General features: G+C 43.5%; 1 protein-coding gene across 3 annotated transcripts in view; it reads left to right on the top strand.

Annotated features, from left to right (window-relative positions):
* The window catches only part of LOC101917222 (chromatin remodeling regulator CECR2), a 102565-nt gene that overhangs the window by 18212 nt on the left and 59504 nt on the right, over window positions 1-24849 (top strand). The gene's annotated exons all lie outside the window — the stretch shown is intronic.

The following is a 24849-nucleotide window of genomic DNA, read 5'->3' on the forward strand; positions in this document are numbered from 1 at the left end:
CGATGGGTGGAGTATTGCTGCACTGGTGCTGTACCCTGGATGTGATGGCTTTGCTCGTTGCTTTTCCTGGCCGGTTGTGGTGTGCGCCTGGTTTTCTGTTATGTCATACATGGAGAACAGAGCTAAAGAAGGCATCTGAACAGAGAGAAGTAACACTAAATGGAGACTGAGACCTTGAAGGTGTGATCTGTGAAGACCATTATGAAAGGAAGGCCAGTCAAGACTTGATTTCAGGAAAGGCTGGTGAGGAAATCCCAATATAAAGTAATAAAAATATATAGTCAGAAGGAACCTCTGGAAGTCTCTAGTCCAACCTCTTGCTTGGATTGAGGCTGTCACCCGCAGCAGGTTAGGTTAACCGTGGTCTAAAGAATGCATAATGCTCTTCTCGGTTCTTTTTCCCACCCCTCAAAAAAGAGAGCAGAATTCTCACAAGAATTGTTTTAAGAGGACACTTAGCAAAGCACAGTCTAAAACCTGTTTGCTGAAATTCAGCTTGGGCAGAAGGGGAACTGGGAAGCAAGGGTGCGAAAGGAAGGCAGGGATACACCTTTTGCTGGTGTGTTTTTGAAATTCCACTTGAACTGGTAATAAGACAGGGTTGGAACCTGCCAGTTGTTTTTCTCATTCTGCAGGGAATAGTTTGCCTTTGAGGGATGGTTGTTGCCTGTGCACTGATACTTCAGTTCAGGAGCTGTTATGCAAGCCCTCCAAATGGGACCTGTGGGTAAGGAACACACAAAATAGCAGCAGTTGCCTTGACAGAAATGGCTTAGACCAGACAGGAAGATATTTTTGTTTTTATTGAGAACAGAGAGGCCAAGAGTTCTGGCCTTTGGGTTTTTTTAAGATCTTGGTCATTTCATCTACTTCTGTGTGCCTGAAAGCTAGGTGAATATTCAGTCCCTGCATCCTTATCAGCACTTTCTTAGGTGTGCCAGCACAACTCTGTGGGGCCACACTCAAATAGGTCAGGGAGCTGATCTGGCCAGTGGATAAAAAAACCCAAAACAACACCTCAACTCCCCTTTTCTCCAGTTATTTTTTTGCCTGGATTACTCTTACGAGCTTGCTTATAGAGTGGCCCAGCAAACAGTTGTCAGCCATATTGTGGTGTAGGAGTTGGAATGAGCAGCAGGGATGAGGAGAGGGGCAAGAATAATTTAGCATTCAAAGTGGACTGTCATATCAGACTGATCATGCAGGGGTTCATCAATGTCAGTAGAAAGCAATTGATCTTTGAGAAATGAGAGGAGTCTATTTTAGACTGGCTTGAATCATTCTGAAGGTGTTTCTTTCTCCATGTGTGATGGAGAGGAACTGAGTGCATCGGTTCAAAACAATACATCAAACTTAAACCTAATTTTTTGACTTTCACTTTAATATTGAAAATATCAGCATGCCTAATTAATGTTCATAATGCTTTACCCTCAATGCTGTTGTAAGTAGAGAAAATGTCAACAGCTAGAAGCAGAATCTCAGACTTCTTAACAGGGCAATTGTGAGCAATAGCAATACCATGAAAATTCAAATGCTAATCATACCGTAACTGGGTGAAGAGCGATCTGTTGGCTCTGGGGTGAGAAAAACTACTTTTAACTGCTTGCTTTTGGGTAGGCCGTCCATAAAACGGGGCTGTTCCTGCATGGTTTTCATGGTTTCTGTCAGGCAGTGAGGGCTTCAAAGACCAATATTGTCTGCTTGCCTACTAGGGTATTTTATACTTGAGCTCAAGTGGTAGCGGTGGTAGAGAGGGTGGCTGCTTCAAACCACTGCCATGAAATGATAGTGAGGTGTGTGTTGTACTTTATTGTTTTCTGTGTTGAAATGATGCTAAATGATTACAAATTAAATTACTTGACAGGAAACTGTAGATTTACAGTTGTCTGTGCAGCCTTTAATCCATTGCCTTGTACCTGCAGATGATGATTGTTTTTAATCACAGGGTTACTTGTTTTTTCCATGGGAGAATGGCAGTGCTCACTCTGTAAGGCAAATGGTGTAACCCAAGGCTGTGCACTCAGTGAAACTGCTGTCCGAGTGGTTCTCACCTTGTTTGCTGAAGAAGTTTGAAGGTGGGCAGGACATGAGAGATGGGGCTGCTATGGGAAAAGAAAGGAAGTATTTTGGTTAAGTGAGGGTGTAGTGCCATGTCTGTGGCAAGGCAGGTGTGAAGTCTTTGGCTCTCCACTCAAATAAGTGGAAGAGGTGCAGGAATAGAGGAATAAGGGTAGGTTTTGCCAGCAGAAACATGCTGAATTAGAGTTGCATGTTCAGTCTCAGCATTCATCTTTGTTGCAGAAATCCAGACTGACTTATGGCTCTGGGTGAGTTGCTTATGCACCATTTCTCACAAGAAGTCTCCATGTAACCAGCTTGGTAGCAGTGCTGTCCTCTGAAGCAGCTCGGGACACGTGTTTCTCCTCAGCTGTGGCAACACAACTGTTCATGAGCTATTGTGGGAGCTGGGAAAGAGCATAAGTGAAGCCAAGGCAGACTGGCATGCGGTCCCAGATTGTATCATGGACAGGCCCCACAAGTTATTGCGTCAGTTGAAGCACAGAGGGCAAAGGCTCCTTCGCCCCCAGTTTGTGCTCCAGAACTCCAGGTTGGGGCCCTGGTTCCTTCCGTGCATCTCCATCTCTGGCTGCTGGTTATCCACATGATCCAGATAAGGACATGTTTTTCATGTGCTGAATTAGCCAGCTGAGGAACAGCCGTGGGTGCCAGCCAGTACAGAGCTAAATTGGGGAGAGGTGTTCAAAATGGCAGAGCTGAATTTATGCTCAGTAGTAGTCTGTGGCATTTCTGGTTCAGCACTGAACTGCCTTGAAGCTATCTTAACTGTATTGCCAGACTTTAGCTTTAGAAAGTGCTGAGAGCTTGGTGCTGAAGTTGAAATTGGTAACGGTGCTGGAAGGAAGAGCTGGCCTCTGCCCCAGGCTCTCTGAGCAGCTTTGGGCAAGGCATGTTTCTCTCCCTTGCTTTCCCTGTCTCCAGGGTGTGTTGCTACCTACCCACCTTCTTGTAGTCCTGGGAACAATAACAATTAAAATTCTGCTTTGTTTTAAATGCTGCCCTAGAAATGCCATGCATGGGGCTTGTGGGATTCTTTTTGCAGGTGGAGAGAACAATCTCAAATACAGGTGTAGCCACTGGATGCTGAAATGAAGTGGTGAGTTTTGCTAGCACTGGTAATTTTTTCCCCCTCCAATTTCTCATTTGTCAAATCAGATTAAAAATCATGAACTTGTAAATAGGTTGAGAAAAGAATTAATGCTTATTGGATTGAGATGCTACGTGGAGGCCACCACAGAAGAAAGGTCTGTGAAGCGATTAATAGCTTATTTGGTGTCTGGGCTTGGAAGCAATGTAGCAAATTAGACATAGGGGTACATAAAGAATAAGAAGGATAAAAATCAATACTGAACAGCTGTCTTTACTTCCTAGTCTCACACTCCCATGTACTGAATGAAGTGTAATGGAGATGTATGTGATTACTCATTTAATAACTATTATAAAGGGTTTCAATAACGGGACAGACCTCGGGTTCTTTTTACAGTCCTAAATGTAGCATTTCCTTCTTCACATGTCATCACCTGAACTGTTAAAGAGAGTCAACGGTCTGCACGGGCAATATGAAAGTAGTAGTAATAAGTGAGGCCATGCAGCAGTGTAAAATCCAATACCCCAGTTAACAATGAGTGAAGAGTGAAATAAAGCTTGGGTGTCCTCTTTTGGGTGAGGACAGGGGGGAAAAAATGAGCATTAAAACTACTGAAATTGGTAGAAAATGAGAATAGAGGGAATTGTCTGGATCAGCGATATGCGGAGTGCCATACTGGTTATAGGTTTGAACTGTCTTAGTATCAGCTTTTTGACTGTGTGATTACCAACAGACTCAAAATTGTAGGCTACGCAGCTCTGAGTCAAAGACAGCTGATTTTTTTGATACACAGCCCTAAGAGCTAACTAACAACGTACCTGTTGTAGTGTCAACAGATCTGTGGTTTGCAAAAATGCAAATTTCTGTATGTCTGATGAGGTAGGCTGTATGGAGTGGATGTTGTCAACAAGCTGGCTGGTGCTGGTGCTGCTCCATTTCTTCGGGGATAATAGAATCTGGGAACGATTAAGAGGCAGTGTAATCAGTTCCTGGGGGCAGGAGCATACCCTCTTGCTTTTCAGCATTCCCTTGGCTGACTCATGAACTCTGTTGATTGACTTGGGAAGCAAATGAATCCAGCTCTCCTCCACAAGGAAGAGTTATGGAGGCAAGGTGGTGAGAGGAATACATCAGATCTGAGGCAGCTCCTGCCCTCTCTGCTGTGAAATGTGTGGAATTTACAATGGCTACTTAGCTGCTAAGCAAGTAGGATTTCTTTTTTCTTTTTTTGACCTTTAAGGCTCTGTCTATCCTTTAAATTAAGGACTACAACAAGCTATAGCCGGGAAATGCTCACACATAAACATAGAGGACGATCTTGGCAGCTTGCTAGAAAACAAACTGTAACTAACTATAGTTGTCCAAAAATAAATGCAGCCATAAGATTTGCAAACACTTCATGTGCACTTTGGTAAATGAAGGAAACTGTGTGTTTGGATTCACAGCTCCTTGGGCTACCCTCTTGTTATTCAGCTGTTCCCAAGCAGGTAACTGAGAACTTTCCTTTGTGGTGCAGGGAGACATCCATGCTTTAATGCCCGCTGTATTTCCACACTTCCTTCCACCCAGGATTCCCAAGGGCATTAGTGGCTGGTTAATGAGAGCAGGCAGGCCGGATCCCTGGGAGCTGAGCAGCACCCTGGCCTCACAGGTGAGATGCAGCGTGGTGCAGGGGGGTTAGGTGACCTGCCACAAGGTTCCTGCATGAGTGTGGGCTGTCTGCAATACAAAACAGGTCATCTGTGTTCCAGTCCTACATGTGGAAAACGCAAGAGTAATTAAAGCATGATAGCACTTGAAATGTTTCTTTAGCATTACTTAGTTCTTTTGCCAAATGGTCTCTCTTTTTTTTTTAATACTGTATTTTGATAGTGGTATGCTATAGGTAGTTACTCATCTCCCAGGCACACAGAGAGGGGGCATAAAAGCTTGCAATACACCAAAGTGTGAATAAGGAAGAGATGGGCTGCACGAGCAGGACTTGCCTTTAACCAAATTTGGTTTATGGTATCTTACATTCAGGGATGAGAAAAAGGCCAGTGGTAAAAAAAACCCTCCCAGAGGCCGAGTGGGCTGGTGACAGGCGAAGCTGCTGAGGGGGAGAGAAGAGACAAGCACATGGAAAATAAGCTCCCGCTCCCTCAAAAACATCCATGCAGAATGATAGTGGGGTGGGTGTGGGGGCGTGTAAGCAAGTAACATCCCAGAAGCTGGAAGAATAAAATGAAAAGGCAGCAGGATCAGCCCGCAGATGAAAGGCAGCCCCTTTAACATTTGCTCCCGGACTCCGGCAACTCTCAGCAGTTGGCTGGAGACTAAGCTGGACGGTCCTGTGGAGCTCCAACAAAGGGACGAAACAAACCCCCGTCCCCCAGGGCCCCCCTCCCCGACAACGCGTGAAACAACTTGATAAATGATTGCTCTGTCAGGGGATGAGGGGATGGAGACGTCTGGGAGCGCAGGGGGAATGTATCTAATTCAGGCATGAGGGGAGCGGGCAGTGGGATGGGGGTACGGCGATCCCCTGCCTCAGCAGCAGAGTCAGTGAGTATGGAGAAGCGGGAAGGGGTGGGCAGCTCTCCATAGGGGTTTCGCGGGAGCAAGCTGGTGTGCTCCCCCCAGCTGGCCGGGTTGGGGGGGGGGGGGGGGGGCAGTGGTGCCCTGCCTCCAGCCCCCCCCCAAGCCGCCGGCCCTCGCTGGCATTACCTCATGTAATGGGGATGGCAGGAAATACAAACCTCCCCCCGCCGCTCCCAGCCCAGCCCAATAAGGGCTGCTGATAGCATTGAAAGCTGCAGAAACAGGAGCCCATGCCCTGGCTCTATTCAAAGGAACATTAATTACTCTAAAACAAAAACAAGAGGAGTTCACAGCTGGGGCCCAACACTTCAGCTCCCCCTCCCTCCCTCCCCTGCTGCTCCTCCAGAGTATGTGCAGGCCAGCTATTTATACAGTCTCCCCTCCCAAATGACTGATATTGGGCCCGGAGCACCCTTGGTGCTCGACCCTCTGCCACTGGGATTTATAGGGATGGTGCTGCACAGGCATCTCGGAGGCAGAGGCAGTCCAAGGTCTGGATCCATGCTGCAAGAGAAGCTGTGTGCCACTGCCACAGACCAAAAAAAGGGCTATGTAATTTGTGAAAAGCTGTGGCAGCTGGAATAGTGAGCTGTCCTGCATAGTCCAGAGGGCTGCCGATGGAAACCTGGGCTTATCTCGGCAAAGGGTAGGAGGGAGCAGTGGGGAAGCTTTGGGGGGAGTCCTGCTGGAAGGAAGTAAGGATTTGGTGGTGGTGTATTTTTTCTCCCTCCCCCTCTGTGGGAACTGAGCAGAGAACTTAATTTAGAACCCTCCTGAGCTGCTGGTTAATAAACGCTTGATCCAGGAGGCAGCTGCTGCCACCACTTACAAGGTGACCTGGAGCCCTGTTCCAGCGTGTCCCAGGCCACTATGTCATGAGTACCAGTTGCCAGGAATAGAGAGCATGACAATGTGTATAAATAAATAAAATGGGGTTTGAGTGCACTTCTGTGTTCAGCTGATGAAGAGGAAGAGCATAGCTTCAGGACAACTAAATGCTGAGTTTGTTGTTCTGGTTGCTGTCATCCATCCAAAGATAAGCTGGCCCCAAGCCTTGCTCTTGGGGCAGGTTGGCAATAAATGTTAACAAAAATAGGTAAAACATGGAGACTACCCGTGAGGAGGAGTGCTCTGAAATGTGGAAGGCAGTGTTTGCCAGCTGTCAGCTCCAAGCATGTCTTCACTGGAGAATTTGATCTCCCCTGGGTATTGCCCTTCCCCTTCTCCTCTATGCTGCTGCCCCAAGGTCTGCAATGAGCTTAGCAAGTGCTTTGGCACAGGGTGAGGTGGCTCATCTGCCCTGGAAGCAGTGCGTTCATTTAGGCTGCTAACCCTCTGACTGTGCAGTAAAGATAGAGACTAAAGCACCTGAGTGCTCAAAGCCCTCTAGCACTTCTGTGAATTCATCTTGTGTTTCCAGAAGATTAACAAATTCCCCCACAGTTCATAGGAAAGTGATTTTGGAACAGCTACACACATGGCGTGAGAGCTATGAGAGATGCCCCTGGAAGTGCTGGTGTGGGCAGCCCCTTCAAGAATCCAGCAACTGGTGTATAACTGCAGGGTAGCCACTTGCACTCATTTTAGATGAAGTTAAATGATATTCAGCTGAGTTAAATAGACCTATTTATAATGTGGAGTGGCCTGGTTCAAGCACAGTTGCAAATTAGGAGGACGGAGATAGGAAATTAGTCAATCCTTTTAATGCTTTACCTAGCACTAAGGAGAAACTGCCGATGGCCATGCCTGCTCTCCTCTTGGTCCTGCAAAGACCATCAGTGCTTTGGTTTGTTACAGAGATAGCTGTCAGCCCTGATAATTCCCTTGGGCTTCACTTTTGGAAAGTTTGCCAAAGCCTCGCTGTATTGGAAAAATCCAACATCTAGGAAGACTGTGCTATTTTGGATTGGGTTGGATTATTGAGAAAGGAGGGGATAGTAGAAAGATGTTTCATATGGTATTATCTCTACATTCTTTCTCTATACTTAAATTTATTTCTTGTGGACCTGAAACACTGGCATTAAATAACCACTAAACCCATAAAAATTAGTAATAGTACAGGCAAGGCAAAGAATGATGTTCTTTGTGATCGTTTGCACTGAGCTGCAGCACAAAAGTTATAGAAGCGTAACACAGGAAACTTTTTAGAATGCAGACTTTTTCTCACAGTCTAGCAGAGAACAAGTCTTGTAACGCTGGGTATTTGCAAGTGCATGCTGCGGTCAGAAAAGTAGGCAGCCTGTTTGTTTTTCATTTACTGCAAGTTCCCAGCTCTTATAGGACCATCATCCACCACCATCATGTAGCACTTCACCTTGTTCACCATCAGCCTTGTCTAGTACTCTGGGCAGTAACCTTCTGCTGAAGGTGGGAGAGGACAACTGAATGCCATGATTTCTTTTAAAGCCCCTGCAGTGTACTTTACCAGAACTTGTAGTCTTACATAGTGGTAGTTGTTGGTTGGTGGGTTGTGTGTGTTTTTTTTTTAAAAGGAAGTAATTTCCGACACAAAAGGGAAGTATTTTTTCATGCAAGACATAATTAAACTGGAATTCATTGCCACAGGATGTTGTGGATGCCAGAAGTCGAGATAGGTTCAAAAAGCAATTAAGCAAATTCATGGAAGAGAAGTTCATCGAGGGCAATTAAGCACAAAGATATAATCTCTGGCACAGGAAGTCTTAAGCCACAGTTTGCTGGAAGCTGGTAAGGGGGAAGCCTTATGGTATGCTTGCACCAGTCCTACCCACCCACCATGTATTTGCTGTGAGTCACCGTGTTGGGCAGGATATTGGGCTCCAGGGACCTTTGGTCTGACCCAGTCTGATGCTTATATTCATCTATTGTGCTTCAGACAAAATTTACAGTGTCCTGGTTTTGCTAAGGAAATGCTAACAGCATGTAGAAGTGCATGTGACCCTTTGGAGTCCCTTTTGTGTCCTTTGCAAGCAGAAACAGGAATCAAGGCTAGGTCTTCTGGTGGCAGAGGACAGAGCTGGGCTCACAGGTGAGGGAGGGCGGCAGTGGGGAAGGAAAGGAAACCAAGCTGCTCAACCACTGTCCTGCTGGCACATGGCATGATCTGCAGACCGCCTGACTTGGTGCTGGTGAACGAGCTCCAGATGCTTCATGTGCTTCCAGAAAATTGTGTCTGCCTGAGTCCCGTCTTCCAGTAACCTGCCCTTATCTGCCAACTGCTTTCTCTGGTACATCCAAAACAACGGTGCCTTTTAAAATGGACTTATAGTGAGACTTCATGCTGATTAATAGCATGTAGATATGTAAAGTAGTTCTTCAGATGGAGAATAACTTGATTTTTAGCCTTTTCTTTAGTTTCACGCTTCCTGCAGTTCCCTTTGGTTCAGAAATTTAGGTGAAGCACCTAAATATGATGTTGGATTGCGCTGTCATTCAAGGTAGGTTATTACTTCAAGATAAATCAAGTGTTTTCTGATAACAATAATGCCACTTGATTTATATTGAGAACTGTAAAAGCAGTAACCAATAACCCTCAGGTCCTCCCTCCCCACCCGGGGCAAGCCTGTAACTGTGAGCTGCACTGTGAGAGGATGCGTATCAGGGTGCCACAGGTATCAGAAGTAGTTTCTGTCTCAAATTCACTGATGATTCTGGGAAGGAAATAGGCAGTGTATTAATTAAATTCATGGGTGTTAAAAATACTAAAGGAGTACTACTAAAAAGTGCAAGAGCCTAGAGAGAGATTAAAATATAAAGAAATTCAAATTGGAAAGCGTATGCATATCATATCTGGACATAAATAATCTAAACCAGAGCTAGTTGGTGGGGATGTTCGAGATGTGAGAACAAGTGTGCTGTCTTCCGACTTCTGGCCAACATCAGTATTTCATATTTTACTTGAACCTTCAGTTCTTGAAGATACTTTGAAAATATGATCCAAGTATATGCTCAGTTTAGAGAACCCAGCTGAGCCTAGTGTTCATTATAATTTTTAAAACATTGTGAATCCACTAGGTTGTGTTTTTCGTGGGGCCGACACCATGTTCTAAATGTTTTAGAGACTAAAACAGACCACTAGTTCAAGAGAGGCTATAAGAGTATGCAATATTTTGCATGATTTTCTTCTTAAATGTGTGCTAATACAAAGGAAAGCTACTGACTGCATGTAAAGGAACGTTATACCATAAAACGTATTAAGACTGGCAGTAGCCTCTACCCTTTTGTGTAACCTTGTTTCTGAACATCTTAATACCAAAAAAGATTTTAAAATTTTGTGGAAGTCATAGAGTATCGACCAGAATTACAGTGGGAGAATGATCCTGTTGTCCAGAACAACTGGCAGGCTGAGTATATTGGCTGTTTACCTGTATCTAAAGGACACAGACACCAAGAGAGCCAAGGGAATTGGGCGATAGAAATAATAGGAGAAAGCAAGAGGTGAAAATTGATTGAGCACAAGGATTGACTCCTAAAAAGGAAGAGGAAGCTCTGCTCTTGAAACACCTATACTGGACATGTACATTGGAGGGTGGCAGACTATCCACCGAATGCTCCAGGGTTAGAAATAGGATCTTGTATGCATGCCATTTGTGTCTCTGTGAATTTTAACCTCAATAAAGTCCACTGGAAAGCAGGAGGTGGTTAGTATCATGAATCAGTAGTGAGATCATCTCAGTAACCAATATCAGGATTATTTGACAAAGTAGGAGATTGGGGACACTTTGGATACGCGTTCCCTTGGCAGACTTGGGCTAAGTACTAAACAAGCCACTCAGGATTTGCCGGAAGGTGTAAGAAGGAATTAGATGGCAAATATACAATGATCTTGCTATGCGAGTCAGTGCTCTGGAGGCTAGCTGACTGCGCTCAGCAGTCAGTTTTTGATGGAGATGTTATTCCTCACCGATAGGGAAGAAAGATCGGCGTCTCCTCAAATACTGTTTTTCTTCCAGTGGTGGATGGCTGTCAGGCTGGTAATCTCACACTCACCTTTCTCTTTGCCTAAATGATGTGGTGTGGGCCATGTTGTGTGACCTGCAGGGCAGATGTGCAGCCCACCTCCCCTTTAGCTTCACAACAATATCTGCTCTAGGTTTTGTCTGCATATAGCAACAGCTATACTACTTTTAAGTCCTCACTCTAATCTGAATGGCTGTGCAGGTGTGGGCAATACCTAGGCAAAAATCCCTCCTATTTGGTTTGGATGGAAGAGTTGGTGGTAGTAACTGTAGAGTTGATACTGCCTCCTACCACTTTTCAGAGAAGGCTGAAGGTTTTGGACCTGAAAAGCCTTGTTTCTCAGCATATTTTTTTTTCGCTGCTCTTGTGGTGACTTGAACCATCTTTTCCTTGAATGCAGCTCACACAATGAAGTTAAAGTCATGTCTTCCCTGTCTCCTTCCTCTTTCAATTTGACCTGCTTTCATGTCCAGGGTTTGTCCACCTCCTTGTATTGAACCTTCTGAGCAGGTTCTGGATGAGAGCGCTGGCCCAGCTTGTTCTCATTTCTTGTCCTGAGTCATGCTTAATATTAGATACTTTGAAAGAAAGAGTAAAATCCTGCAAAGACAAGTGGGAAAACTGCAGAATTGTCTTGACTCCAATTGCTGACATTGTTGATGTTTTGTGGTTTTTAATCTTATTAGGATTATTGCTTCAATAAATACCTTGCAGAGAAGAGTTCTGTGGGTTAGTTCTGTCTGTATGGGTGCAGCAGTGTTTTCTTTCATCACTTCCAAATCTATTGTCTTATTTATTTGGATAGCTCCTTGTTCCTGACTTATGGGGAGAAAAAGAGGGTGGGAATAGAGAATAGGTGCATCCAGATGGCTTTCTCTGCCTGCGTTATGTTTCATATGCTTGGATCATTTTACCTCTTACTTATTGCCCCTTGAACGTAGCCCAGAAATTTGAAAACCATTACAGTTCTTATTCAGCAAACTCTTTACTGGACTGTAGGCCAACCAAAATCATGCCAACGAGAGTTCAACGAGTCTGAGTTCAGTAACGTGTGTGTTTTGTAACCGAGTTCTTAGATGAGCATCTTTCTGGAGCTCTAATGCATGTCAACTCTTTCTGGACTTAAGTTTCTGATATTTTGTTTTGTTACAAATACAAACAGGTTGAATGCAATGTTAGAGACTGAAATTGTGTTTTCCATATTATTCTTTATCTCTCTTTAATGCAAAGCTCCACATCTGGTTTGTGGTTTTCACAATGACTGGAAACTAAGCAGATGTTTTCCCTGCACTGCCCATGAGGGCACTTAGATCTTTCTCCGAATGGTTACAATTAATGTGGAACCCATCCATGTCTACAATTAGTTCAGACTCTCCTTGCCAATTTGCATAACCTTGCACTTGTGTGCACTAACATTTATTTGCTGTAACTTGGGTGGATCCTTCAGATTTTATTTTTCTATTTCACACTGGTTTTAACTAACCTATAGAGTGGTATTGTCAACATTTTTTTTTCCTATTTCACATTGTATATGCCCCTTTCCAGATCATTTAATGTATTAAATGTTGATCATAGTATCCGCCCCTGGGACTTCCCCCATTAACCTTCTGGAAAACTGGCCATTTATTCATGCTGTTAGTTTTTTCTAAATTAGCTTTAATCTATTGACAGATGTTTACCTCTCACCCCATGACTAGTTTCCCTAATAGGCTGCAGTGATTCATATTACCAAAGGCTGTTTGAAAATTCAAATTAATTATATCTACCAGTTTTTCTTTAACTGCTGTCTTGACTCTCCTTACGGAAAATATGGAGGTGCCCATTTTTCTTATGGAAATACCATGCTAATCTGTGCCTCCTGTATGGCATTAATCTAACTTTCATAACTGCTCAGTTGAGCCATTTTACCAGGTACTAAAATAAGGTTTACAAGTGTCTGTAATTCCCAAGCTCACCGTTGCTTTTTATACACGAATGCACGGTATTGCCTGCCCTGCAGCTTTGCCACTTCCTATTTAATTTTAATGATCAAGCTGCCAGCAAAATAAGTAATATGCTGCTTCACTCTTAACATTGTTTGAAACTCAGGCGAGTGCTACTCGGGCTAGTTTGTTTCCAATTTAAATTAATTTTATGTGACTCCAGGCATCAGTGAGTTTTTACAGCGCCTGCTCGTTACTGGCGCCCATCAAGGGCTCCTGCAGGGTTCAGCTCTCTGCGGCTGCAGTGCCCTCCTGTACCGACCTGTCCTGTGTAGTCCCTCCAGCCTCTCCCTCTGGAGACACACTTTGAAAAGGTCTTCCGAGTATGTTGACACCACCTTACCTTCAGACTATTGGGAAGCTTAAACAGGTTTGTTAAAATCAGAGATTTTCACTTTCTAATTAAAACAAGCAAGCAAGAAATCAGTGTTTAAATATGATTTTAATATTTTTTGCCTTTTATATTAGTAAAAGTTCTTGCTGCTATCTGGAGATTTGCAGCCACATTCAGTCTTTACATTCAATTCAGTATTTTCTTCTGTATGTGTTTAAGCAATTTACGGCTTTACTGTACATTTACTTGGATTCATTTTAATGTTTTAAGTTACGAAATTGTAACTTTCTTCCTGTTTACAGAATAAACTATGTGCTTATGACATATATTAAAGTGCTTTTAGTTTTAAAAAATGAATTTAAAAATGCACTATAACTTTCTAAAATGGTTTGATGATGAAGTTTAGTACTAAGTTGTGTTAAATGAGATGCTTTGCACCTAAAACAGATTTACTGCAGGTAGCCAACTGACCTGGGTGATTTCTGATCCTTGGGTCCTCTGGGGTTCTATGAAGTCAACATCTCAGCATCTTACATACGGCTTTTATTCAGAAATTGACAAGGGAAAGTAAGTTTTTGTCTGGCAGCTCAGTGCTCCCCAGTGCACCAAGGACTGTGCTCGGGTTGTAGGTAGGTGCTTGACAGCAGCCTTGTCCTCCCATGCGCTGTGCTGCAATGCCATGAGTGACTACGAGATGGGCAGAGAAAGGATGATCCACTTGTAAAATAACATGGCAAAGAAAACTCAACTGGCTAACTGGATTTAGGATTAAAAATCCTAAAACCTCCCTGTGCCTGGTCATCTGTGATGCCCAGGAGCTGCTGCAGACCTGTGAGTGAGCAGAGGGGGGGATGCAGGTAGGGGAGCTGGGCACCAGCCTGACAGTGTTGCTATAAAGTTACCTGTGAAATTCACATCCATGTGAAGGGAATAAACAGAAATGAAGTGCATACTGTTCGTTGCTCGCAGATGGGCTCCACACATGTCAAGGCTCAATTTATCCTATCAGTAAAGGTCTATTCCGGGCTTTTCAGTGCTCTTTGCCAGTTCAGTCTGGGAGTCATTTTACACCTCTTGGCAAATATTTGGTTTGGATGTTTTTAAGTGTGATTTAAGTGATTGATTAAAAGTCAGAGGAAGCTTCAGCTTTTACTACTTAACAGTAATTTCTTATTCAGTTTTAGATAAGTTTTTAAGGTATTAGTGTATCTTAAGCAATTGAGTGTAAAATTTCAGTGGATCTAAACAGCACATACTGCTGTTTTTGTAGACTTTGCACTGGTGCTGGTATCCCAAGTCAGATCCTGTTCATATCTCCTTTAGTGATATGGTTAATATTCCAATGATTTGTTTATATTCCTGTTCACAGGGGTGGAAGAAATTTTCAGTAGAAAGCCTTGAAAATGTTAGGCTAAGCATTATTTCTTTATTTCTAAGTACTCAAGTGCATCTTGGATTTAGTAGACTCAGATATTGCAGAAATGGCATGTTACACCCAATCATCCTATTTATCTCCTACCCTTGTAGTGTCATGCTGATTCCTTCCTATAGTTTGCAGCATTGTTCTTCAGAGGCATTGCAAACTTTTCGGCTCTTTAAACATGCTTTCTGTGTGCTATATTTTGACTGGCTTTGAAGCCTCTTCCCCTCATACCTTATCAGGTTTAATTCCCCTGAGCTGATTTCCTGCAATGGAATTATTTCCCCTGCCCCTGCCACTGTGGTTCCATCCCGTGCTGCACCTGGTCCCAGCAGCCTGCGGAACATGGTCCTTGGCATGCGAGTGCTTGCAGTTTGCTGTCCTAACTGTGCTTCTTCAGGCACCACAGTGCATCTCAGATGTTTAAAGAATTCAGCCTTGCTGCTTTCCTGTGCATTAAGAAAATATTTTTTCAGTTTTATAGAACAACAAAGTGAAATGCCCAACATTGTGAAGGAAGTCTGTGGCACAGCTGGGAAATGAACTCTGATCTCCCCGTGTCTGTCCAGTACCTTAATGACACAATTGTCTCCGCTGCCTCGTCTCAGATTTGTCTCTTGAAGTTGAATGAGCATGTCAAACTGCATTTTTCATCTCTTTTCTCTTGCCCCTGCTTATAGCTTGAGGCATTGGAGGAGAATGGAGTTTTTACATGTTGGGAGTCTTCTTCAATACTGTTCTTTTATTGCCTTTTTTTTGCCTGCTTTTTTACACCCCAAGTCGTGTGAAATCAAGTCTCTATTTTCTCTTATGTCTGAAATACAGTTTTGCGTATTCGTACACATACTTGGCTGTTAAAAGTTTCGTCTTTGGCCTCCATTTTAATGATGTAACAAGATATTTATTTATTATTTTTTTAAGGACCCTTACATTTTTCCCTCCTCTGTGAAATTCAGCTCTAGGCAACCAGTGTTTTCTGCGTTTGCCATCTAAGTCACGTTTTTTCCTGTTGGAATTTTACTATCCCCAGCCTGATTCATTGTGGAATACAAACCCTTTTCTGCCTTGTACACAAAAATGGATGTACAGGGTTAGATCAAAGGTCCTTCTAGCCCAGCATCCTGTCTCTTGTTGTACAGCGGATACCCAGGGAAGAGTGTCAGAACAGGGTAATCGAATCGAGCAATGATACTTCCCTAGACTGTGCTCCCAGCCTCTGGCTCGTATTTGTAGTTCAGAAACTTTGTTTTATATTTAACAGCCCTTGATAAATTCACACACACACGCACACACACCCAACACACCCCTTCTGTTAATTTGCTTGTTTCTTCTGTGAACCTGTGTACACTTTTAGCATCCATAATATTCCACGACAAAGAGACAGGCAGATGAATTATTCCTTGTGCAAGTAAGAGTCTCCTTTTGTTTGTTTTTATCCTGATAATTTCATTTGATGCCTGTCCTTTTTTCAGAATGGGCTACAAGCACTCATTCTTCATACATTTCTGGGGTTAGTCTTTGTTGCTTTGCATAATTGTTTTTCCTGCAGAAGCTGTTTCATGTGTTTAATCCCTGTTGTTGCCCTGCTCCAGCTTTTCAGTTCTTTCCCACCCCCACCCCCCCAAAAGTGGGACCAGAACTGCATATAGTGTTGAAGGTGTAGACTCGTGCATTTATAAGGAGATACAATGATTTACGTCCCTTTCCTTGACATGTTTACTAATATTAATTCTTTTTTGACAGCTTCCACTGTATTACTTCTACTTTCAGGGTTCTGCATGCTGCTGCCCTAGCTGCATCTCTGCTGAGCTTTTCCCCATGCACTTTTGCTTATGATCTGGACCCTGACAGTTACTGTTGCTTCACCAGAATTTCCCTTTTCCTCTTGCTTCTCCCTTTTTATGCTTCCACCATATCAGAAAGAGCTTCCTTCCTCCAGTGCTCCTACCCACCTTGATCTCTAAATTCCCACTGACGATTCATACTACAAAGCCCTTCAAAGCATCTGCTCTTTTTTCCCCTTATCTAGTGTACCAGCTCTGTCAGGCAACTTTCTATTATGCTGGAAATAAAAAATGCCTCTAAGATGTGTGCCAAGCTCACAGAATGTAAATCCACATATGTATATCCAATCCACTCTTCTTTCTCCTTTTCCTCGCCGCCATCTGTCTTCTAATCTGGTTCCTGTGTGCATTAAGGTATAATTTTACACCAGTCTGGTTAATTCCAACTTTACTTCTAGTTTGCACTGTTTAAAAGTGTCGTACATTAATAGAGTTTAATCTGCTCGCACCATGCGCAGCATCTCAAGGAAAGCAGCACTGCAAGACTTTAAGAAGCAGTTCAGGGAAGTCTGGGGCCTCCTCTGTTCCTGTCTGGGAGCTTTTGGATAGAAATCACTCAGATGATCTGTGTAACTTCAGCATAATAAGCCTGATGTTCCCTCTCAGTGTTGGACCCGCTGCACCACTGATGTGCAGATGTGCAGCCTGTTTGCTTTCCAGATGTGTTGGATAGTATACAGATGGACTCTGTGAGTGGTGAACACACACACACACAGGGTTGGAGAGGGACCGAGCACGTCATGTTTGCTGCTTACACTGTACGCTGGGTCAGCATGTAAGTGTTAGTCCACTGTTGTCCTGGATGAGTGGTCCTGGCTGGATCTGTAAGAGAGGAATCTGCCATTGGGTTCCTTTCTGTGCAAGTCCTAGTACTGCTGTCTGTTTTAACCACAACCAAGGGAATATAGGGGAACTCTGTTTTATAGCAGTATAACCTATAGTTGCTATATCACCGTTACAGATTATTAACTTACCCTGATTTGCTCTTTCTCCCCTGAAAGTGTAGAGTCTGTTACAGTTTCAACAAAAAGGGGCTGTTACGGGCTCCAACCATTTAAAAAACTGGGAATTGTGTTCAGTTACTTCTGTATGGACTTTGGACCTTGGTCGGAGCTGGGGATGCACATCATTCTGCAGATGCAGTGAGGCAGGATCAGCGTCCTTCTTCTGTCCTCCACAACCACAGAGTCTCGCTGCAGTGTGGTTTGGCAGGTCAGCAGCATTTCAGGTCACCTGGTTGTGGAGGTGCTGAGGATGGCTCTGTCCTTAAGGTCACATCATTGCATTTACTTGTAGAGTTGTGATTCACAGAAAAGTCCAAATCTCTTTCTCTAATATATAGCTCCACACCATGTAATAGTGGGTTGGAATAAATCTGTTAGCTGAGCGTTAAGTTCAGTTAAACTAAATTAGAAATGGATTAATGCTGTAATGGTCAGAGGTCTAGTCTGAGAGTTGTTAGGCTCAGGTTTAGTGCTCTGCATTTGGGCTTCCTGTGTGATCTTGGGCAAGTCACTTAGCTTATCTGTGAGAAGTCCACATAGTTGTTGTGAAGTAAAATGCCATCAGGATGCATGCATGAAGTCCTCTTGTGTAAATGTTACTAGGCTTATACAGAGATTGAAGATAAAGTTAGCAAAACCGGTCCCTCTTTGTCAGCCCTGTGTCCTAAAGGATCTCTGTGGTCGGAACCCCCCCACGCTTAAAAGTTCCCATATAACCAAATCTTACAAATATACTTGCATAGGATGTTCCTAAATAAATTATGTTGCACTTAAATGATTAGCTGTTGAATCTAATGCTTATGATTGTATTGGCAGTGTGATCTGCTTCTGTAATGAATGTGGCTCCAAGCCATTCTGATGTTAAAAAAGGGACAGAAACAATCAGTAACCCCTGCTGCCAGGCAAAGGAAGGATGAGGGCCAGAGCTGACAAAAGCTTAATCTTTCTCCCTCTCTGTTTTTCTAAGAGTTTGAGCTAATCGCTGATAACCAACACTAAAACATCTGAATCATAAATCTATTCAGCTACTGTGTGACTCCCAACAGCGTATGAACTGTTTGTGCCTTAGCTATTCCCTTCCCTGCTGAGCCGTGCCTCGCATCTATCTCACATATATAGTCCCTCCTCATCATCTTTGCAGTTTTAAAACAAAATTCTCATAACACTTCTTACATTTAAGCCATCGGGGCACCCTTTCCATGGTAGCTCCCTTTTAAGGTAGCTTTAGGCAGAAGATGAAATCACGGCAAGGAAGTCCAAAGACCAGGGTTGAAGCCTACACGCTCATCTTTTTCCCCCAGTCACCCCCACCCCCTCACGAGCTGGCATCCTGCTTCCCGCTATTGTGAGAATTAATCCTTCAGTGCTCCTTGCTGCTTTACCTTCCATATAGCCAATAAGCACAGACTGAAAGGTTGGATGTGTGTTCGAAGGAATGAATAGCAACGGATCAAACTGCTCTAGCTCTCTTGCCAAGTGCTATTAGGAAAATATAATCATTTGCTTTTCATCTGAAAAATAATTATGATACCTCAGTTTATACAAAAGTGAGTCTGGGCATTTTGGCAGGTTTTTTTTTTCTTCCTTCTCAGATCAGTGGTCAAATTGGGGGTGTGTGGGGGAAAGCAAATTCCTAACTTTGCACTCCAGCTGGAAACCAATACAGAGGTAGTCCTGCGTGCTGTTCCTTGATTGCTGGCTGTGGATGTGCTCCTGTGTTGACCGAAGCTGCCCACAGTAAATGCGTAGGTGGAAATTTTTCAACATCAGAATTTATTTTGGAGGAAAAGAAAGTGACATTATGGTGTTTGTGGTTGGATAACTTTCTTCTGTGCGAGAAACCCTGGAATGAGCAAATTTTGTAGTCTGCAGAGTAGGATGTGATTTTTTTTGTTTGCTTTTTCTTCTTCTATTTTGACTGGGTGGAAGTGACATGGAGGTTATTGGGTTAAAATGACTTCCTGAAATTTCTATGTGCTGGAAGGGAATGAGTTGGGAAACAGTCGTTGGAACTCCTCTTGCTAAAGCTTTATCAGTGAGGCTGAGTCATGGGAAATGTTACCACCCGTTAGCACAGTGGGATTGAGCCCTCTGGGAGTGACCAGGTCAGAGTCATCTGTGCTTATGGGCAAGTAGGTGTTTCGGAACAGTAGCAGCATGTGCATGCATTGATCAAAATACTGGGGTGTACAGAAGAGAGCTGTGCTCAGTCTTGAAAGATGTGCGTCTTTGGCATGTGTAGGGCATAGCACAAGTAAGGCTCGCGTGCCCTCTTATAAGGAGGTTTGGAAATCATAGGATTGTATTATACCCAAATGTTTTATATGCATTTTATTTAAAAGTTTGAAGGAGATCAATGTATGGAAACTAAAACATGAAGAGTATGTAACTGATGGTTTGGGAGGCTTGGCAGGCACCTTCTGAGAGGAGACTCTTAAGCCAGTATTGGTTTTCAAAGTAGAAATGTCTAGGATGAATTTGTTCTTCAAAGGAAAGTAGTGGTCCTTGTTCTCAGCACTGTATGTTCTGTGTCGTCTTGCACTTTTGCTAGATTTCTGTGTTTTACCTTTGAAATACTTAACTATTATTTTTAAATCTAATTTACTTTGTTGTCTTTAAGTTGGTTTTAACATTCTTGCAGTGAAATCAGATCCTGCAGAGGAAGGCTGTTCTTTGGGAGTTGCTTAACCAGCATGGCTTTCCCTAAACTTGAATTTTTCTTAGTTCCTTAGTTTTGCTCCTTTTAAGCACCTGCTTTGGACAGAAGTGCTGGACGGGATGAAACATTTCCTTCACTACTGAAAAAAATGTAATTGGTAGTGTTGTAATTCAGGCTTCTTGCCTGTGTGAAGTGCCCAGTGCAGGTGTCCTTGCTGCTATCTGTGGGACTTAGTGTTTGGAGAGGTTTGAGCAAGCCCGTCTATAAAAAGGCCTGCCATCCTCTGCTGGTCCTTGTTGTCTTGCAAGCATTAAGCTTCATGGGAAATGTAGGCATTTGTCTCTATTTTGTGTGTATTGAAAAAGAGCAGAGAACAGACAAGTGGGTTGCCTGAAGTCACCTAGCCTGACAGAGCTGGGAATAGGTTTCCTGGCTCCCAGTACTGTACTTTAAATCACAAGATTAGTCTTTTTTGAAAAGGATAATCTGTATGTTCAAAGAAGGCTTTATAAAGCTCCCATTAACCCTGGTGCTGTACCTAGTGAGGAATCTAATTTATGTTGTGGCAAATGAAAGCAGTTTCGAAGACCTTAGTGCTGCAGGTCACTGTCAGACCTTCAAGGTCTGTTGCCACCAGTTTAATTTTTCTCCTGCTTGGATTCGCCTCTGTCATTCCTGAGAAAGGAGGCGCAAAGCTGTACTCCTGAGGAAAGATTTCCCGAGACATTCAGTTGTGGGTAACTGAGAACAAGGTCCATGTGTGGTTTTTTGCTATGCATAGTTAATATACAGAATGGCTAATGTTCCCACTCCTTCCTTGAGAGAGACACCTTCTGGCAAAGCTCTTTTTTATTGCGTTTTATCACTTAGTGAAGATCGGAAGATCTGAATTCCAGTAGCCAATGACTGGAAATGTCCTTTCAAACTAAAATGTTGAACTTTAGAGTTTACCCCCAGGTCCTTAAGCTACCTTATCTGAATGGCAGAGGGAATTTTTTTCCAGTTTTCTTCTGTTATCAAGGTAGAACACAGCATCTGGATGTTAGAGAAGTAGCAGTACGTTAATCTCAGCCTTGCTTTTACTCAAAGATGTTTTGTGAGTGGTGTTTTACTCAAAGTGTTTTACAGAGTTGGCTAAAGATTATCTAACTTTTGGGTGGGTGAGGAGAGGGAGACAGACAGAGGTTTAGCTTTCATCACTGAGTGCGTGAAGTGAGAATAAAAGCCAGAGCTTTCCTGATCCCTTGCTCTACTAATAACAGTTTTACAAGCTGGTTATATAATTATCTGTTACCATGGATTTTTTTTTCCCCACTTCAGGCAGATCAGCTATTTCATCCAACCAAAGCATTTTGTGTGGATCTTTGGATAATCCAGTGTCATCACTTCTATACTGAATTGCAGTAACAAAGCTGGCTATTACAGTTTACAAGATGTAACAAACCTTTGTGGTTTTTTTTAAATGTAGGGAAACAGGTCTGGGTTTTTTCTTTTTTTCTTATTCTGGATGGCAGGAAAGAATTTAGGGGAAAAAGGTACTCCAACTAATGTCTGTAGAGTAAGTGTTATAGCAGTAGACCTGGTTTCCTCTGTGTCTGGGCAATAGTTTACTGCGCTTCCCTCAAATTACAATGCTGTTTATAATATGTGTTTTAAGAGTGCAGTTAGCATTAATATTTATGAACATAATAATAATGGTAATTAACATTAATAATAATTCAGCATTTGTGACAGATGTAACTATTATTGCATAAATAGCCAAGTGTTTGTAGCAATCTGCAAATTTATTGGCTTATAAAGACGACATTAAATTAAGCTAGAGAAGAATTCCTGTATGGCGTATGTGTTGAAGAAGATGTTAATCCTGCGCTCTGGAAGGAGAGCTACAAGCACTCCATCACCTTTTTTATGGAGCAGCATTGCCAGATGTGGAGTCAAACACGGAGCATCTGTCTCCTAAGCACATGAAGGGCTCTGTATTATTTCCCTTGGCAAACATGTGTGAGCTGAGCTCTTTCCAGACACGGGTGGAGGGGTGGTTCGTGGCCACCTCTGGCTGAGAGGCCTTAGGACAGTTGCACCATGACACTTGTGTGAACATGGAATTACTCACAGTGTGTTGCAAGAAGCAGCTCCTGAGATTTTATCCTTTACTCAGCCTAAACCCCCTGGGACTACCAGCTTTTTGTTTTGTTTTTCTGAGCAGACCCTTCTCCCCCTGGCCTTTCCCCAGCTGCAGGGAAGGGAACGGGAATTTCCATGGGGCTCCTAGCTCATCTCCCGGCTGCTCCCAGCCCTGAGAGCTGTTACCAGACAATCCTGTTGGGTCCTGTCTGAGTTTTTACTAGCATCCTGTGGAAGATGCTGCCTCTGGGGGACTTTTCCACATATCCGATGAAATACAGGGGTTTTTTTTGGACAGGGCTGAAGGTACATCGTGAGTACTGGAAGAGGGAACAAAAACAATTTATTTTGACATTAGACCCCATGGTGATGTGCATTACAAAGCTGGGGCTGTGTAAGGAACTGACTCACGTTACAGTATTTAACAGGCTTGAAACACCATATTCTATGACAAGCCTATCCCGTAATGCATATATGTCTCATTAGGGTGGTAGCATCTGTGTTTATTATAATAATTAAAAAAAATATATAAAACTCATTAATTTGTGTGTTGAAGTATGTCTGGACTGTGTAAGTTTGGAATAACCTCAGCGAGTGTGATAGATAAGAAAGGTAATGCTTTTGGTTCTCCAGAGTAGTGCAGGCAGTTATCTAGGAGTTTGAAAGAGACCTGTTAGTTATGATTCTACAAACTGTTACGCCATGGAATAGATGTGCATTCTTAAAACTTATTTTCAGACTTGAGACCAAGCCTGTTGCAGACAGGCAGCATACACATCTGAGTAGCTGGCTGGCTGCATCATAAGGGTTGATACTGGTAGGCAGCTATTTCATACTTTTGCAAATTCTTCTTTGCTGAATCAATAGGGGGAAAAAAAGTACTGAAACTTGGATTTCACTGTAGCACTGTGGTGGAATTCACCCACCATTCATCTTGGCCACGCTTGGTGGTAGAAACCTGCGGGGTACCTGTGTGTGGCTGCGGGCTCTCTCGGTGGCTTCTCTTTTGTCTGACCCAGAGCGAGAAGGAGCAGTTTTTAGTGCCGACAGCACTTTAAGGCCTATCACCCCGCTGAGCTACCAGCCAGGGTTTGTTTGTGGTGGGTATGCTGTGGGCTGCACTCCGCGGGGCATCCAAAGGGGAGGCAGAAGAATGGCTGGCTGTGGAGATCAGATTAAAGGGAAAAAGCAAGGCTTTAAAGCCTTTTCTATCTTAATGTATTTTACCGTTTCATCCTGCTTTTTCAGGCAAGGGTGACCAGGGATCTTTCTTCCCCCATTCAAAAGCCAGGTTGTCAGCTTTGTTTGGAGGGCAGAAGGGTTGTAAGGGAATCACCTGAATCCTTAAGGAGCAATCTGGGCTTTTTGTTCATTTTGACTCCTGTGAAGGTAGTTTTCTCCTAGCTTGCTTATCAACTGTCAGCTAATAACATCCTGGAGGGGGCAGTGATGTAAATGCCAGAGCACCACTCTGTTGCTGTGACAGAAGTTTGGTGGCAGGAGTGCAAACCAGCCGCATAGCTTGAATGCCATGGTGCCTCAGTAGTGCACGATGGCAGTGAGTAAATCCCCTGGAGCTGCAGCCGGTGCATGAACTAGAAAAGTGGAGGTTGGCTTGGATGGGGCCAGTAGGGCTATATCAAGAGCAGCAAAAACCCCCTTAAAAATTGTTTTCCCAGTAAGTCTTAAATCTTTGCAGAAACTTTAGCCAAGCAATCCATTCCAGATTTTGGCACTCATCCTTTCCCTTCCCCGTGCTCATGCTGAGCAGATGAGCATGAGTGCAATGGCCAGACCTAAAATGAAGAGCATCTACAGTCTGATCTCATCCTCCCTTGCTGCCTTTGGCTGGAGAGGAGGAGGAGCTTTGAAATCGGATTATTACTTCGAGCCTCTTGGCTTTGGAGCTACAGACTGTTCCCCACGTTGCCAATGGGCTTAAAAGCTTAGCAGAACTCCCACTAGGTACCCAGGAAGCCTCTTACCGCAGGAGATGGTGACACGGCAGGATCAGCTGTTCTTTATTTATCATGCAGCTGAATCGTCTGGGGAGGGACCATAGCTAACCCGGTGATGTTGTTTCCAGAAACAACATCAAGAACAGGTAGAGCTGGGCCGATGCTCTTCCCCACCAATGTGACTGTGTTCACCCAAGTTGCTGTGTAAAACAGCTGCTATAGTTTTTAGTCTTCAGCTGCTGGTAGTACTTAGCCCACAAATGGGAATGCTGTATCCAGCATTTGTGGAGAGAAGGAGTTTGGGATTGTTTTGTTTTGGTTTTACCGGCAAGGTACTACTGGCATGGGACTGTGAGAGCTTAACAATATGTAATCTATATGGTATTATGGGTTAGCTTCAGAATGGTCCCTGTCTCTAGCTGTCTGCTCACCACTTTTCTCAACCTGTCTTCCCAGAAAAAAATCCAAAAGCCTAAACCAGCATAATCTACAAGTAGTTTAATGATTTGAATGCATCTGATACTTCGTACAAGCGCAGCTACTGGGCGAGGTCGGTTCTAGGTGATGATAAATAGTATCTTTCTGAGGGTGAGGCAAAAGATACAATTCAAGCAGATTGTGTTTCCTCTCACCTTGTGTATGTAGGTTATTTTCAGCTAGAGGAGTTGAACTTGTGGCTTGGGCAATAGTGGTCAGCCACTTTGTTGGGGGTGTTGTGGTCTGGGGTTTTCTTAAGGGCATGACCCCAGTACTTTTCCCGTAAAGGCGTAGACCCCTGATTAGAAATTTAAGCAGACTGGTGTTAAGCTTGCTTTTCTTAATTGCCCTTTGCAGGCCTCT

This window comes from Falco peregrinus, chromosome 6 (genome assembly GCF_023634155.1).
Source record: "Falco peregrinus isolate bFalPer1 chromosome 6, bFalPer1.pri, whole genome shotgun sequence".
In the NCBI taxonomy this organism is placed as follows: Eukaryota; Metazoa; Chordata; class Aves; order Falconiformes; family Falconidae; genus Falco; species Falco peregrinus.